Source organism: Haemaphysalis longicornis, unplaced genomic scaffold, assembly GCF_048455015.1.
Source record: "Haemaphysalis longicornis isolate Haplotype H1 unplaced genomic scaffold, Haemaphysalis longicornis Haplotype H1 scaffold_1, whole genome shotgun sequence".
NCBI classification, from domain to species: domain Eukaryota; kingdom Metazoa; phylum Arthropoda; class Arachnida; order Ixodida; family Ixodidae; genus Haemaphysalis; species Haemaphysalis longicornis.
In genome coordinates, this window is record NW_027526203.1 from 132,963,541 (window position 1) to 132,975,867 (window position 12,327).

Consider the following 12,327-nt stretch of genomic DNA (forward strand, 5'->3'; position numbering starts at 1 on the left):
AGTATTTTTGGCTAAAACATGCAGTTACTGTGCAACTAAAAACTCCGGTTTTGGCAACAACAAAACCAGAAGGAATTAAAGCAAGAAATAGTTTGACTAAAGAATGATAAAAGGCCACCTTACACACGTACTAAACCAAGTATTGATGCGGGAAAAGGCGAGCAGAAATCGACGGAGTCGTGGGTTTGACAAAACAATAAATAATAGGTTGCATGCCGCGTTGAATTGATTGACACAGGCACATACCAAAATTTGCCTTTTAGACAGCCAAACAAATGCTGTCACCCTTAAAACGAAGATATCAAAATCTCGTTGCACTGGGTCCTTTCGCAGAGTCAGGCAGATAGAGCAAAGCACGCTTCACCCTTGCCGAAGCGTGTGCGTGCGAGACGTGTTGAGCATTAAAAGTGACCCCTAGCGCCAAGTCTGTGCTCGTGGACACAGGTGCGGATTACTCGGTAATTAGTAGCAATCTGGCAAGAGAGCTGAGGAAGGTACTGACGCAGTGGACTGGGCCTCACATTCGCACGGCAGGCGGTCACCTGGTTACCCCTACAGGCCAATGCACGGTTAGGGTTACTATACGGGGGTACACCTACGTGGGCGATTTCATCGTACTCCCGGAATGCTCGAGGGACGTCATACTGGGTATGAACTTCCTGCAAACGAACGGCGCCATCATCGACCTACAGACATCGACCGTTACATTCTCCACCGAACGAGCCATCGCCAGAAACGATTCAGAAGCAGGGCAATTCTGTGCCCTCCGCGTAGTGGACGACAGCGTGGTGGTACCGCCACGAAGCAGCGTAATGATCCTTGTTAAAGGGGACGTGGCGGAAAGTTGCGAACGGCTAGTGGAAGGCAACATTAATTTGCATTTAGAACGAAAAATTTGTGTTGCAAGGAGCCTTATCCGCCTGCATAACGGGTGTGCGAATGTGGTGCTGACAAACTTCGGGAACGAGCTTCAACACGTCCCAAAAGGCACCGCCATCGCCTCCTCGCACGAATTCGTTCAAGCGGCACAAGTTTGCACTGTGGGAGAAGGTGGGCATGAAGCATCGGCTCCGAAAGACTTTGTCGGGTTAATCACATCAGCCCTGACCTGTCGGCAGAGCAGCAACGGCAGCTGACAGCCCTCCTCGAGGATTTCCGCGAATGTTTCTCTACTTCATCGAAAGTTCGACAAACGCCTGTGGCCAAACATCGCATCATCGTCGACGAAACGACCAAGCCAGTCTACCAGCATCCCTACCGCGTGTCCTATGAGGAAAGAGAAGCCATCCGGACCCAAGTAACGGAAATGTTAGGAGACGACGTGATTCAACCGTCGACAAGTCCGTGGGCATCCCCTGTTGTGCTGGTCCAAAAGAAAGACAAAACCTTACGATTTTGCGTCGATTACAGGAAGCTCAATCGCTTAACAAAACGAGATGTATACCCTCTTTCACGATTAGACGACGCCTTAGACCGACTGCGTAATGCAAAGTACTTCTCCTTTTTAGATCTCAAAAGTGGGTACTGGCAGATTGAGGTTGACGAGCGAGACCGAGAGAAGACTGCGTTTGTCACTCCCGATGGGCTTTATGAGTTTAAAGTACTTCCGTTTGGTCTCTGCTCGGCACCCGCGACGTTCCAGCGAATGATGGACACTGTCTTGTCCGGTTTAAAGTGGCAGACGTGTCTGGTTTACCTGGACGATGTCGTCGTGTTTTCTGCCACCTTTGATGACCACCTACAACCACTTCGACTAGTTCTTGACGCTATAAAGTCGGCTGGTCTGACTATAAAACCCGAAAAGTGCAACTTCGGCTACAAACAGCTGCGGTTCCTAGGACATGTCATCAGTTCAGACGGTGTCACACCAGACCCTGAGAAGACGGCAGTCGTAGCAGCCTTCCCCCGACCAACCGATAAAAAAGCTGTTAGGCGCTTCCTAGGCCTCTGCGCCTATTACAGACGCTTTGTAGAGAATTTTTCTGACCTGGCGGAACCATTGACGCGACTGACAAAAGACGACGTACCTTTCGCATGGCAAGAAGAGCAAGAAGTGGCCTTTCAGGGTTCGCACAGGTCCTTGAAAACCTTGAAAACCCTTGAATTTAGAAGTGTCAATTTCAAGGCCTGGAAAGTCCTGGAATTTTTAAGTGGTCCTTGAAAATCCTTGATTTTTCTGGAGAGAATCAATGGCCCTGTCTTTTCACAAGAATTTAAAGTGTTTGTCGTGGATTTTAGGTATAAATGTAAAGAAACATTGTAACAATCAAGTTTCAGTGTATTGCGTGAAATTACAAGTTTGGTGGATTTTCATTATTACAAGGCGACATTGGGAGCAGGCACTTGTCAATCCAATCCATGTCACGATACAATCCAGTGAAAGCCAGCTTCTGTTCTCTATGTTGCATCTTTCATCTAGTCTGTGGGCGCTCGCTCCTTGAATGTTTGCTGTGCACGTGCCTCATACGCTTCATCTGCGTTTGCTTTTACGTGCAAGTGGTGGACGTGTACATTGTTCATCCTGCCTTGCAGCAACACTTGCGGATTTAATTTCAGCTGATACTCTTGCTGAAAAAGCAGGAGATGCAGGCAATATTAACTAAGTTTTGAAATCAAACAGCCTCAGCAAGCACAAAGGAAAAATAAAATCTGTAAACATCAGCCATGAAATAAAAAAATAAAGCTGGGGGAGCATTTACGAACCTGTTAGCACTTATCTAAATGTGCACTAATGTACTTAGGTATTGTGCAATAAAAGCTTTTGCATTGTGTTGGAAAAGTTATAAATAATCCCAGATAAAACGTTAGATGGGGACCTTGAAAATGTGTTTTCTGGTCCTTGAAAGTCCTTGAAAACCCTTGAATTTTTGCTTTTGACGCCTGTACGAACCCTGCCTTTAATCACCTGCGGGACCGGCTACAAAAAGCGCCAGTACTAGCTCACTTTGACGAACACGCACATACGGAGATCCACACCGATGCCAGTAACGTCGGTCTTGGTGCACTCCTCGTTCAGTGGCAGGACGGAGCCGAGCGAGTTCTAGCCTATGCCAGCCGCACTCTATCAAAGGCAGAGATGAATTACTCCACCACTGAAAAAGAGTGTCTTGCCGTCGTCTGGGCCATCAACAAGTTCCGGCCGTACCTTTATGTCAGGCGGTTTAATGTTGTCAGTGACCACCATTCCTTGTGTTGGCTGGCAAACCTAAAAGACCCATCTGGACGCCTCGCCAGATGGAGTCTCCGCCTACTCTTGTAGGCGGAGACGACATGACGACATGACGGTCGTTTACAGGTCCGGGCGGAAGCATAGCTATGCTGATTGCTTGTCACGGGCACCTGTCGAGTCGGCAAGCCCAGACACCGACGAAGACTTCCCCTTTCTCGGAGATGGCCCAACTACAACGAGAGGACCCTGAATTGCTTCTTGTCATCCAGTATTTGGAAGGTCTCAATGTCCAAATTCCGCACGCCTTTGCCCGCAACATCTCGTCCTTTAGCCTCCGGCACGGAGTGTTGTACAAGCGGAATTTCAGAAATAGCTCGGACGCGCTTTTACTAGTTGTACCAACAGCGATGCGCCAGGAAATTTTATACGCCTGCCACGACGAAACGTCGGCGGGGCACCTGGGCGTCAGCCGTACACTGGCGAGGATACGCCAGAAGTACTATTGGCCGAAGCTATTGCGAACAGTTCAGCACTACGTCAAGAGCTGCCGCGACTGGCAGAGGAGGAAGGTTCCGCCTTTGAAACCAGCAGGGCTTCTTCAGCCAATACAACCACCGATGGCCCCTTTCCAGCAAGTAGGCATGGATCTCCTGGGCCCATTTCCTACCTCCACGAAGGGGAACAGGTGGATCGTGGTGGCGACCGACTACCTCACGCGGTACGCGGAGACAGCATCTGTCCCAAGGGCAACTGCGGCTGAGGTAGCTCAGTTCTTCGTCCACAACATCGTTTTACGGCATAGAGCTCCCCAGATTGTCATAACGGACAGGGGCACTGCTTTCACAGCTGACCTCATGCAGTCCGTCATGGTACTAACCCACACATCTCACAGGCGAACAACAGCTTACCATCCGCAGACCAATGGCTTGACTGAGCGACTTAACAGGACCCTCACCGACATGCTCTCAATGTATGTCGACGTCGAGCATAAAACGTGGGATGAGATCTTGCCATACGCAACTTTCGCGTACAACACCGATGTTCATGAGACCACAGCCATGACTCCATTTCAGCTGGTTTATGGTCGCACTGCCACTACGACTCTTGATAGCATGCTTCCGGTCCATGAGGATGAAGGCGGCGACGCCGACTATTTCGTGCAAAGAGCCGAGGAAGCACGCCAGCTAGCACGGGAGCGAATTCAACGTCAGCGACGTTTTGATGCTGCTCGCTACAACGAGCACAGGCGGGCCGTGTTCTACGAACCAGGGGACGCGGTTTGGGTTTGGACACCAGTTCGACAGCGTGGACGTTCTGAGAAACTGCTTCGTCGGTACTTCGGGCCACATAAAGTTATTCGCCGCCTTAGCGACGTCAACTATGAAGTGGCCCCTTATGGAAGGGCACCCTGCTCCCGACGCGTCAGGCTAACTCCAGAGGTTGTGCACGGGGTCCGAATGAAGCCGTACTACGACAGAGACTAGCCATGTCTTCTACAGTGCTGATGGACAGAACGTTTTCCCTGCCGAATCCCTGTGACGGTTACCCTTCGGCAATGAAGCACTCCATTATCTCGTTCCGGGGCCGTCATCTATTACTTCTAGGTGACCCGCACTTCGAGCATCCAGACGATGCTTCTTCCGAAGAGGGGGGCAATGCCACAGTTAAGTCATTAGAAGGCAACTCTGAGGCACTCAAGAAGCGCAGGGTGGTGCCGTCAATCCCTCGTTCGCGTGAGATTGGGTGTGCACGGGAACACTCCGGCTAAAGGAGGAAGAGGACTTTCTCTCTCGCGCGGGCTTCCCTCAGCAAGCAGAGTCGCCATTAGACTGCTATAGGGTTTTTGGTCTCTTTTCTTATTAAACTATACCCCTTACTGTTGACCAGTCGCTACGTTTACGCTACATTTTTGGTAGTAGCGCTCAATGCTGTCAGGTTTGCCTCTTGAAGCCAAACAAAAGACAGGGCAGTATATGGGGTATGGACGGCAAGCACCGTGTTTTTAGGCTGTCTTTTTCATCGCATTGAATTAATCTGTAATCGGTTGTTTCTTCACATGGGAAAATTCGTAATGAAGGTGCGACATCATTGCTTAATGTTTGTCTTTGCAACACGATGACAAAGAACAATATGTCCCATCTCCCATCATTATGTCAGAATGACTGCAGCTTACGCATGAAAAGAATTGTAATACTCAAAATTAGCTTGTAAATTTCCCTTTGCTCTAAGTCTCAATACAAGCATTGATTCATCAATTTTGATGAAATTTCACTGTTTTCTGACCTCATTTATAAAAAAAACTCACAAGCGCCTTTGTGCAAGTGAGCAAGAGCTATGATGTGATACTCGAATCACACAACCTGCCTTGACCACTACGATTTGCATTAAAGGGGCCATGAAGACAAAATACAACATTGGTTCATAAAAAACTGCTTTGCCTTGATAGCAACTATACCATATTTATCGCAAATTTTAAACATGTAAATGAGGCTTTAGGCAAAATACATGAAGCAGCGGCAACACCAGTCACTTTCCTACAATTTCTTTTTGACATCACAGAATCGTGTTTGTGCAATTGGCGGCCGCCAATCGCACAATCCACTCAAAGCCACTTCCTGGACACATGATGGGCAAGCGTACTGGATCTGCTAGTTCTGTTTGGTCATATGACTTGCATGCTAATGTGCAGTTTACAATCTGATAACTATGGTTTCTATTAGTATATCACTGTAGCTCCTAATTTGACGGTGTTTCAACTTCTGTTGGTTTTTTGTTAATAAACGTCATTTGGAATTAAGTTGAATAAGTTACCAAAGCCACATTTTTTCGAATTAAAGTTGTATTTTGTCTTCTTGGGATTTTAATTCAATAGTTGCCACATTTTCCTCCTTTTTTGTGGCTCAAGGACATGCACGCTAGCTCAAACAGTGGAGAGAGGGGTGGAAGTGACCTAATTCTCCTGCCTCTTCCTTTTTGTGTGTGACGTCAGCACTCTCTCCTGATATCAATGTGGCTTTGTTTTGTGCTTCCCTGTCAAGTCGGATGCTTCTATACCACTTCCACTGGTATGATCACAAAAGAACAATCGGGTTGCATTGGGATTAGGCCCCACATTGCAAGTAATTCGATCACTTGCCTATGGTGAAATACCATGTGATGAGCAAGTTGTATCCTGTGTATTAACCGTAAAGCCAGACTACGAATTTGGCCATTAAAAATCCTGCTTGATGGTGATAACAATGATATTAATTATAATGCAGACTACCCACAGCTATTCAAGGTATTAAGGAGAACATACGAAGCAGCGGCACACCACAATGCCTCAGGGACTTTTGTGGTACTGGGGGCCGGCAACCAAAGCCGCCACCGAGAAAAGTGAATGCGACTGCAGCATGCCTTTTGTTCCGTTCGATCATACTGCTTGAATGTTGTCGGGCTGTAAACACACTGGTTACTTTGACTTTAGTATTTCTCCCATGAAGTAACCACTGACGTCTTACGCAAAATGTTTAGGTTTTTGTTAGCTTTAGAGACACTTTTTTGGGCTGGAATAGAGTTGAGTAGGTTACCAAATTTCAGTCCTGTCACATTAAGCAATCGTATTTTCTCTTCATGGCCCCATTAGGCGTACTCCTTCCATTCTCAGTTTTCAGGCTCAGCCGTCGCTTGTTCTTTGTCACCTTTTGTGATTGTTTGCCTTGTGTGCTTTAGCACTCCACACTGCAGGAGATAGCACCTGTAAAGAATTGGAAAGCAGGAAGTTGCTTCGAGCTAGCTGTCTCCTGTTCCTGAGGATCTTCTGAGAGGTAAGGCTTTATGCGAGACGTGCCTGTTTCCTTTTTTTGTGTCGCTGCACTGTGTGCAAAGTTTGTTTTTTGTTAGTTCAAAACTGACTCCTCTGCATACTACATGCAGCCAATTAAAAACAAGGTAATGCCAGCTGTTAACACACAAAGACAACCAGCTGATGAAGAGAAGAAACTCGTTAAGTCATGCAGCTTTCAGTCCTGTTAGAATCTTGTGCATATTTTGTTTGTGCTGTGCTTTTTTTCATGTCGTGCTTAGTCTCAGCCTAGTTTCAACCTTGCCTTATAACTGGGATGAATAAACAGGCGTTGCTTTTTATTTTGTGGAACTCTTGCCTTTAATCATCATTTTGCAAGGGGTGAGATCAAACTGCGTTCCACAGGTAGCATACAATATTGGCTCACACAAGGTGTTTTGATGTTTTCACATTTTAGTGATACTTAAGCTAGTACATTCCTTAAATGTCATGGTAATTTTGAATGCACTGCTTTTCCCAAAATTTTGTTGCCTCTGGCTTAAAATTCATGATTCTTATTAGTTCCATGTGCTTTCGAGGTAATATAATACAAATGAAAACGTTCTATAGTGTGTAAAAATTTACTACTGCTAACTCTTAAACTGCAAAGTAATATCCCTGTCAAGCTGGACAATTTATTCGTAAGTACTCTAATGCACTCACATGAGCTGGCCAAGTTTCTTTTTTTTCTTGGGTCGTATTGCTCCTAGACTTAAGCTATACTGATCAATTTTACTCTACTCAACTAGAAGGTGTTTTTCATATCAAGAAATAATACAAAAAACAGCGGTAAACATTGTTAAAGTCGTCATCCACAAGTAATCTTGTTGACGGTATTGGCGACACCACCGACCCCAAGCCCACAAACATAAGTTGTAAGCTACCGTGACGATGTGTTTTAAGGTTAAGGGTGGAAATCTCAAACGGTGGCCACCGGAGCTGTGGTCAAACTCCGGCGGATGGGCGGATGAGCTCCGGAATTTCTTTAGCTATCAGGGTAAGGCTGGCGAAGAAAGTACCCCCGTTTCCTGCTTTTATACTGTGCTGTATGGTATTGTCTAAACGCCCCCTCCAAACAAGATCGGAGGGGCCGTACCGAAGTTTCATTCTCACCTCTTTGAACAACCGTCTTTTCAACAACCGTGAACAACTTTTCTCGTTTTCTTGTGATTGAGTCAGCTGACTCGGCAAGTCCTGTCGCTTCACTGTCGGTTTTCCTGGTTTCGAAATTTCTGCAAGGCATATTAGGTGAAAAGTAACAAGCTAAAAAGCTCAAGACGGGAGAAATCCTTGTCAAACTCAGTACTGAACAACAAGCCCGTACTCTTCTTGCCGAAACGCGCATCCTTGATCTGGACATCAGGGTCACACCCCACCAGAGCCTGAACAGCTCCCAGGGTGTGATTTCTGAGACAGATCTCCTTACCGAAACAGATTCCGACCTTCTCGAAGGTTTAAAGGATCAGGGCCTTACAGCCGGTGTCTCTAAGAAACACCTCAATTCCAAACAAACACATTTCCTAAATGGATGCATGGTATTCAGAAAGGACAGGGTAGGCTGCACACGCTCTTTGGGTGGTGTGGCCATTGTCGCCCGGAAATCATTAGCATGCTTCCCTCTCTCTTTGAACACGGTCCTTGAGGCTGCAGCCATCCACACAATAATATTTAATAGGTTGATAACGGTATGCTTCATTTACATTCCTCCTGATTGTGCACTTTCGAGCTCTGACTTCGAGGCGCTGGTTGACCAGCTGTCTGAACCATACATCCTCACAGGCAGACCTGAATGCGCACAGTTCTCTTTGGGGCTCTACTCGCACGGATGCCCAAGGCCGCCTGATAGAGAAGTTTCTAACATCCTCTGAACCATGCCTTCTCAACAAGAAACAGCCTACATACCATAACATAGGACACAACACATACTCATATCTTGACTTGGCTATTAGTTCCGCAGTTCTCTTTCCTTGTCTTGAGTGGGCCGTGGGCATGAAACCATATGGTAGTGACCATTTTCCTACCTAACTTACATGTATAGGTAAAGGCTCAAGCAGTTCACCTTCCCATAACAGGTTTAATGAATCAAAAGCAAACTGGAGTACATTCACAGATACATGTAAACTACAGAACGCAGCCATAGCACACTTACAAGCAGTCGAAGCTGCCCAACTCCTCACTGCGCACATCCTCGATGCTGCCAGAAAGTCCATTCCCCATGCCTCCAGTGCCCCGCCCAAAGCAAGGAGGCTCTGATGGAATGAGGAATCTTTTATACATATCTACGAAAAAGCGAGTGCCAAGAATTACCATCCTGCAACACTTGTCTCTTCAGCACAAATACAAATGTGCAGAATTCTATACTGACGCGTCAAAAACTTTCTCCACTGTGTCCTGTTCTGCGCACGGACGCAGCTTGAATATTAGTAAAACCATAAATGCGTATACTAGTATCTTCATGGCCGAGGCTTACGGTATACTTCTTGTCTTGTCGTGAACCATATCCTCCAAACTAAAATTTTAAAGTCCATAATTCATACCGATTCCTTAAGTGTACTGCGGACATTGTCATCACAAAAATCTTCTAAAAACCATGCAGTCAATCTTCTGATTAACACCATTAGGTCTTTATATGCGTTAGACCTTTAAGTGACCGTGTGCTGGGTGCCAGGTCACTCTGGGATCGCAGAGAACAAGGCCGCAGATCAAATGGCCGTTGCTGCTGCACTTAGTACAATAGTTTATATAACAACTGTACCCTACACCGACATGAAGCCACACATCAGAAAACAACTCCGAAAAACCTGGCAAACACTGGTGTGAACAGACAGACAACAAATGACATGTAATAAAACCGCACTTGGGAGCATACACCACTGACACACACAACAGAAATACAGGAGTCACCTTTGCTAGGCTACAGATAGGGCAAACACATGCAACACATTCGTATCTGCTCACGGGGTCTTAAGACCTCTGTGTAACCCGCCGCGGTGGATCACTGGCTAAGGCGTTGTGCTGCTGAGCACGAGGACGCGGGTTCGTTTCCCGGCCGCGGCAGCTGCTTTTCCGATGGAGGCGAAAAGCAAAAAGGCCCGTGTGTACGAGATTTCGGCGCTCGTTAAAGATCCCCAGGCAGTCAAAATTAATCCGGAGCCCTCCACTATGGCGCGCCTCACCGCCTGCGTTGCGTCGGCGCGTTAAACCCTACAATCAATCAATCAATCAATCAATCAATCAATCAATCAATCAATAAATCAATCAATCAATCAATCAATCAATCAATCAATCAATCAATCAATCAATCAATCAATCAATAAACCAATCAATCAATCAATCAATCAATCAAGATTAAAATGTGGCGGCCGTGAAATCCACTCTGATGGAGTACTGTCTTAAACTGGAAATGATGAGAGGCGTAGGGACAGACAACGCGGGCGTTATGACGGGGATCAATATTTGGCGTTCATCGGAAGTTGAAAGCTGAGGCTCCCCACCTCGTACTGATCCGCTGCATCTGCCACTCTTTGCAGCTAGCCACGTCGGGTGCTACAGTGGAAGCATTGCCGAGAAACTTGGATTACCTAATAAGCGAAACGTACAACTGGCTCGCAAGATCCCCTGCCCGGAAAATTGCGTACAAGGAGCTCTATGGTCTGATTAATGACGGCGATGAACCGCTGAAGATTGTGCAAGCGTGCAGGACGCGGTGGCTATCCCTCGAAATAGCCGTGTCAAGGATCGTAGACCAGTGGACCGAATTGAAGGCGCACTTCGAGATGGCGAGGCGGACTGAAAAGTGCTATGCGGCAGAGGTGCTGTATGGTATGTACGAAAACCAGATCAATCTGGGGTACTTGGCTTTTTTTCGAGGCGAAAGATGCGGATTAAACGAAGCTGCTGAAAGACCTCATGACTTTGCTTTGAACTCGGTTAAAAAAGTCGTAATTCTGACAGAGCAGGTTGACGGTCTGACGTGCAGACTTGAGGACCACTTGAACCCCAAGCCACATCTGGGCTACCTGTTTGAGACGTACGTTGACAACGTGAAAGCTCAGAAGAGCGATGGGTTTCCTCTCGCAGATGAAGCTGGATCCTAGAAAGCTTCATAAGGTTTATTACCAGGCTAGTAGATTAATTCAGACAGGGACTTCCCGACAACATCACAGTTCTCCAGAAAACATCACTCTTATCGGTCGAAAACGCTTTGTGCGTCGTGAAGAAGCCATTGATTCCTCTGCTGGAAGCAATGGCAGTGCCCCCTGAGACAATCGATAAAATTCAAAACCAGTGGAGCAAAATCACCCTCCTGGACTGGAACCAAATATTGTCCACGCAGTCCTTCTGGTGTGAAGTTCACACCTATCAGGACGCCTGCGGCGAAAACCCGTTCACCGAGCTGGGCGCATTTGCCATGTCGATTCAAATGCCGAATTCAAATGCCGTATTCAAATGCCGAAGTAGAGAGGGCGTTTAGTCAGCTTAACATAGCAAACTCCAAGCTGAGGAACAAGCTGAAGCCTGAAACAACAAACTCCATCCTCGTCGTAAGAGCGGGGCTGAAGCGACACCAGAAAAGTTGTTTTGATTACGAACTTCCCGCGGCAGTTGTTAGTGCAATCGGGACATCTGCAGCCTATGTGCAACCAAGTCACCTTTGTGGTCCCTTAACAAGTACTATACTCGGGAACAAGTTAAGAACGGCAATAGCTCAAATTTACGGTATCATTCCGCCTAATCGACGGACCCGGATGTCAACGGCCGCGCGCTTTTTGAGCGGAGATGCCATGAATGAGTGATATCGTCTGCCTTTCCTCGCGTAGTTTGTCTGCCGTCGCTGCAGTACTTTATAAGCATATTAAGTACAAAAAATTACGGAAACGGCTCGTGCCATGTTCAAAATATTCCCAGTAACGCACTCCTTGCGGCGCACGGAGTAACATCCGGCTGCGGTGATGAGGCACAGCGGCAACTTCCGTTGCCGTTCTTAAGTTGTAACCGAGTATAGCGGTCCTGTGGAGATGGTGTCAGACAACGACAGTGGCGGCGAAGACCTCGATGTGTTTTTTCGTTGACCTGTGAGTTCTTTTTGTTTTCATCAGTGTGAGCATTTATAACTTCTAGCCTCACCTGTGACGAAATTGACCAATGACGACCACCGCAGCACTGAAGCCTCAAGTGTTCCAGTTAGACTCCTTGGAGGTCTCTTTTATATGTTATTTCAGCTCTCGTAGTTTTGGGGAGCTTTTAAGAGTGACAAAGGTATTTTTTATACGAAATTGCACTGCTTTTAAGTAAAATAGGCCCCAGCGGAAAATTTAGCAGATATGTTTTAGAA